The sequence below is a fragment of the Gorilla gorilla genome, chromosome 4 (genome assembly GCF_029281585.2).
Source record: "Gorilla gorilla gorilla isolate KB3781 chromosome 4, NHGRI_mGorGor1-v2.1_pri, whole genome shotgun sequence".
Lineage (NCBI taxonomy): Eukaryota > Metazoa > Chordata > Mammalia > Primates > Hominidae > Gorilla > Gorilla gorilla.
This window is the reverse complement of record NC_073228.2, coordinates 121516942-121523388: the sequence shown is the minus strand read 5'-3', so window position 1 is coordinate 121523388 and position 6447 is coordinate 121516942.

The following is a 6447-nucleotide window of genomic DNA, read 5'->3' as shown; positions in this document are numbered from 1 at the left end:
AGAGCAGCACTCAGTGGAAAGAATATAAGTACATTCATGAGATCATCTTAGGGAACTCAAAGCCGTCTTATAATATAATCCTTGTTCGAACAAGCAATGGTCTTTGTTACATGAAAATATGTCAAATGTTTGTTTTATTTTTGTTAAAAATAGTTAATATGAAGTTTGAATGATGCCCAGAATCAGAAGGGGTCTTTCTTAATAAGCTGGTCCCAAGAATCCAAAGTCAGATATTTGCTGTGATAGCCTCTAAAATTATTTTTAATTTTTTTGTTGAGAACTTCATGACTCTCCAGTGCCCCTCTTTGTTAATATTCACATGATCCAAAATTATTTCCATGCCTGAAACACTGCATTCCTAGACGGCAGGCAAAATTCCATGGTAAATACATAGCTGTTCACTAATGGTAACTCCAATCACAAAACATGTGTGAAATCTGGTGACTAAAATATCCTATATTTGAATAAATATTACTTTATATCTATGTTTAAATCTGGATTTCTCTCTTTCAATCTATGTAAAAATATAATCACAGGAGCCATGTCTCATTTTTGATCCAATATCAGCTTTGATGATTACTGATATTCTTTTGTATAAAATGGAAATAGGCTTTTAAATTATTGATATTACAGAAATTTCCAGATGCATAATTATTTTGACACTTCTCATAACTTCATTTTAATTCTTAATAAATCAATCTTCAGACCTTTATTTTGTGGTTAACATTCTGTGTTCTAACATGTAGAGCTAAAAATATGAATGTGAAGGATGGGTATTTGCAAATAGGTAATATATGAAAAATTTTCTGCAGTCATTCTGCATGTAATAGGATGAAAAGAATGTTTACTCAACAAATTAACTATTAACATTTAGCCCAAGATACATATGAGTTACAGAAATTATTTAATATGCTGAATTCTTCTGTGTCAAGAACTCAGTTGTTTTTAATACTTTATATAGGCCACTTTAAGTATTTCCGTTTTAAATTTTCTCTCTACTATACAGTCTATATATCCAATAGTATTTTGTAGGGTAAGAAAGTGAGCTACTTTTACACTTGAAATTGCAACAACCAGACACCCTTGCCCAAACCCATTCACAGCCCCTCTAAAAAAAACCAAACTGTTTTTTAAAAAATTGGGTCTGGTAAAAAAATTCAGAAAAAGGTAACTTATTGCTTACATACTGTATCCTGCCAAATGCTGGGTATACATTTAGGGAGTCTGTGATAGATAAATCCTTAAATGTTTAACAGCTCAGTTAGAATTACTAATTTATGTTTGAGATTTGTGTGTATACATTTTCCAAGTAAATTTTGTAAGAAAACCCTGGCTCTTGACTTTTAGTACACACAGCTAGTGGGTGTTTGTGTGTGTGTCACACACACACATACATATTTATATTTATATATAAAATATCTGGTTGAGAAAAGGATATTAATGAAGTTTTGCTAAAGCTTTGGTTTGGGGTTTTGTTTTTCAGAACTCTTGCTTTATATTACTAAATCTGTACCTTGATGGTTAGTATGATCGAGTTAACCAAGAAAAATTAAGTTTGAATGCATCCCAATATCCAGTCAATGTCTTTGCAATTTAATGTCATTTATTGCCTTCTATTGAAAAGAACTATGCATAAAATGCATAAGAAGCTTCCTTCCCTTCTCACAGCTGCCCCCCTCAGCAGCCTAGCTAAGGCAACGGTTCACCTGCAAACATGCTCCAAAGGAACAGTGAATTTCCAGACTTTAGTCCCTTCTTCTGGCATTTCCTTGTGGATTGATTGATTTATTAGCACTAGGAATGCTTGCTTTCTTTGAGGACAGATGTGTATGTCACTCCTGACTCTAGGCCAAGCAATTACAAATCCCCTCCCTTTCCATGCACTGATAAAGTATGATTTTCTGCAGGCAATTGCTGATTCCTGCATTTAACCGCTGACTAAGTAAGAAGAAAATGAAATATGTTTTCCTTTCTAGGAATTTCAATATGTAGCCCTTTTCTACTTCTCTGTAAGTTTCGCTGCAGTCGTTGAAACTAGATGAAAGACTAGGATTTAAATATTTTGCAAATTCACTGAGAATAAATCATTTAGAAAAAAATATACGTTTCATGGTTCTTTTAAGATGGCACTAAGATTTTGTTAGGCAAGTAAGTCTAATTGGGAAAGACTTAATTTTAGAACACTCACCTTTGTTAAAACATAAAGGAGTCATTGTTTAATTCTGCAAGACAATTTAGCAAAAGTGGGTTTTACTTAAAACATTATGATGGTGTTGTTAAAGACAAAATTACAAAAAAAAAATTAGTTTAAAGATCTTATTTGGCTTTTATTTGCAATTCTAGAATCAGGCAACACCAACACCACATTTTATAAAGAAAACTGAGTGTCTCAATGAGCTGTGCAGAGATGTTTAGTTTTACAGAGAAAAAGGAGCTGAAGAAACAGAAACAGAAGACAAAAAGCAGATTGTCCCTTTCAAAGTTTCTTTGTTAAGGTTAAAGCAGAAGGGACTTCCTTATCATGCTGAAAGAACCGGCTTGCTTGAGAATTTGGCTATTCTCTTTCTCTCTCTTGATTTTTTTGAAAATCAGATATACAACTGAATTTTGACTTTGTGATGTGGAAATACAGCATGAGTGACTCTGTTCTGATTCAGTCTGTTGGGCCTAACACAGGACCTTAGTCCAAACCAATGGCTTCCTCTAAATTTTATTTAATAGTGTAAAGTCAACCTTCAAGGTCCCAAGGTTATTTATTTGCTCAGTTATATAACATATTGAAAGATTGTTCACATTAAGATATTTTTCATAAAGCATTATGAATGCTTCATGATTGACTAAAGACTTTAAAAACAAATAAGTGATACCATTTTTAACTTCCATTCTTATATTAATAGGAACATTTAACAACCAATTGAAATTGACCTTTGCAGTTATACTGTGATTGGGAAAACCAATGCAGGGTATTAATTCCACTATACGTGCAATCATTTCCAGCTAATTGGCACAGATGGGAGTTTCTGAACTTAGAAATCAGGGCCATTTAGAATATTAATACTCCTTTCAGAATACCTTATTAGAAACTGTGTCAATCATGTCAAAATGTAAATTGCTCCTTCCAATCAGAAGGGTCTCACTGGATCAGAATAGCAGACCCACGCCAACCCCGACCATGTAAACTTTCTCACCATAAATGGAATCCTCTACTTATACTTGAAATAAATAAATGTTAGAGCATTTCCTATTTTGTGCAGTTATTGACCTAATGAGTGATTCGCAAAGCACTTTAAAGTTTATAGTCAATGAACATTTTAAATACTGAACATACATAAAAGTGAAATAAATGCAAACATATTAATTCAGAAGAAGGGACTGGAGAGAAACAGAATTTTCTAAAGTTAGTCTTTTATCTAGCAGCCTGGGTAAGAGAGATGTGCTATGAAACACTCCAGGAAAAGACATTCAATTGCATTTGGTGAGTTTTCAATTAAGAATGTAATGATAGAATACTACTCTATTGGCCTGAGAAGCAAAACAAGCATGGTTTGGGAGAGCCTCTTGGGACTCTACTTTTGCTATGATGAAGAGAAACTTTCATGGTTATTGCATAATACAACAGGTGAGCATATTGGTGTAGAATTGTTTAGATGACTTGGTATCAATTGGATCTGGCTATTGGCACACAGCCTTTAAAAATGTTAGTTAAAAGCCTGTGGTGTGCCCCCTGACTGCAAGTGGTTTTAGAGTGTTCTCCAAGGCTCGGTTCTCCAAGGCTCAGTGGTAGAATGGGCACAGCTGCTTACAGACTCTTTGCTTTAAAGATGATAAATATTCTCTCATGGGGGCCTTTTGAAAGAAAAGTGCAGCATGCATCTTTTCCTGGAAGTCAAGGAAATCTCTCAAGCAGGGAATTTGCTGCTCTCAGTGGAGAACTAGGCGTATTTATTTATCATTGAGAATTTCCCTTTTTTTGTATGGATGACCATCTAGGGTCTTAAATAAGAGATGCTGACACAAAACCCAAGAATAAGCATAAATATACCCACTACTATTAGTTTTGCCTCTTATAGGATAACTTTTTGTGTGGGGTGGGGAAAGATGAATGGAAGAAGATAAGAAGAGAGAACTAACTATTCTACTTAACTTAGAAGCAATTCTAAGGAAATTCAAATGCTTCAATAAGGCATCATTTATCAAGCCAGGTGTTTTTTATTCTTTAATTTATTGAATATTCACAAGCTTTCATGAAAGGTTAGATATTAGTTTTATCATTTTATAGATGTGGACACTGAAGCTCAATGAAAATAGTAACTTACCCAAGATCACACATTTGGATCATGGTAGCTAAGATATAAAGCCAGGGTGATGGACTCCAAAGACCAGCCTTTCCTTTGACCTGAACTGCTGTCCCTACTTTTTAAAAATTATTATTTATTTATTATACTCTAAGTTCTGTGGTACATATGCAGAACGTGCAGGTTTGTTACAGAGGTATACACATGCCATGGTGGTTTGCTGCACCCATCAACCTGTCATCTACATTAGGTGTTTCTCCTAATGCTATCCCTCCCCTAGCTCCCAACCCCCCGACAGGCCCTGGTGTGTGATGTTCCCCTCCCTATGTCTATGTGTTCTCACTGTTTATGAGTGAGAGTATGAGTAGTTTATGAGTGAGAACACGCAGTGTTTGGTTTTCTGTTCTTGTGTTAATTTGCTGAGAATTATGGTTTCCAGCTTCATCCATGTCCCTAAAAAGGACATGAACTCATCATTTTTATTGGCTGCATAGTATTCCATGGTGTGTATATGCCACATTTTCTTTTTCCAGTCTATCATTGATGGGCATCTGGGTTGGTTCCAGGTCTTTGCTATTGTGAACAGTGTTGCAATAAACATACGTGTGCATGAGTCTTTGTAGTAGAACGATTTATAATCCTTTGGATATATACTCAGTACTGAGATTATTGGGTGAAATGTTATTTCTAGTTCTGGATCGTTGAGGAATTGCCACACCGTCTTCCACAATGATTTAACTAATTTACACTCCCAACAACAGTGTAAAAGTGTTTCTATTTCTCCACATCGTCTCCAGCATCTGTTGTTTCTTGACTTTTTAATGATTGCCATTCTAACTGGCGTGAGATGCTATCTCATTGTGGTTTTGATTTGCGTTTCTCTAACGATCAGTGATGATGAGCTTTTTTCATACGTTTGTTGGCTGCATAAATGTCTTCTTTTGAGAAGTGTCTGTTCATATTCTTTGCCCACTTTTTGATGGGGTTGTTTTTTTCTTGTAAATTTGTTTAAGTTCTTTGTAGATTCTGGATATTAGCCCTCTGTCAGGTGGATAGATTGCAAAAATTTTCACCCATTGTGTAGGCTGCCTGTTCACTCTGATGATAGTTTCTTTTGCTGTGCAGAAGCTCTTTAGTTTAATTAGAACCCATTACTTTCTATAAACCCAAGATGCACTTAAAAGTTTCTTTAGTATAACATATGGTTGGTGATCTTCCTGGCCTAAAGCAACCAGTCTGTGTGTAACATGTTGGTGCAATGAGATTTCTACTTTGATAAACAGATGTGATTAGATTTCTGTTTGAAGTTTGGTGTATTTGCAACTTGGCTGTTTTTGTTCCTGAGCATCGTCCATGTTTGGGTTGTAGCCTCAGTCTTCACTGCAGTCTGAAAGGTTCATGACAATCACCAAGAAAACAAAGCACACCAGTAGAAACATAGGGTTATGTACATGGGATTATATTTTACAGGCAACTGTAAACACATTGGCTATCCACTTTAGTGGATGCTAGAAGCTGGGAATATCTTGTAGCAATACCTTTTATCTTTATCGGGAGAGATAATGATCTGAAATTTCAAGTAAAATTGTATTTATCAAGCCATTTTGGTTAGTGATCAGTACCATAAGCTGTCAAAAAGCATTATTACCTGCTCTGTATTTTTAAATGTATAATTATTTTCCCTTCTGGACTTTCAGTATTAATTTTAGGAAAGTGCTGAAATTTGACTGTATTGATTATAGCTTGCATTAATCTTACAAGATATGCATTAGATCTAAAAAGGCCTAATTTGAATCAAGTATGAATAACAAGTATTCGCTCTCCAGCATGCCTGAAATAATATTTCATGCTTTCAGTATAGGCACTTTAGAAAACTGTAAAGGCCAAACAACACCTTTTTATCACCGTGATTAGACTTCTAAGTGCTGGTGACAATTAGCTCCTAAAATTCTTCAGGTTTCATCCTTGAAGGAAAGAGCCATGTACTTACATCATGGAGAGAGGGAGGTAAAGAATGTCTTGGAATATTAGAACCTGAATTATGTTTTAGTGGCTGGGAAGAAAAGGGTCTGGATAAATGTTTCTTTGGCTGTTGTCACTAAAGGAAATCCAAGGCTTGTGGTAAAATCCCCGGCTTGGCAATGTTTGTAAC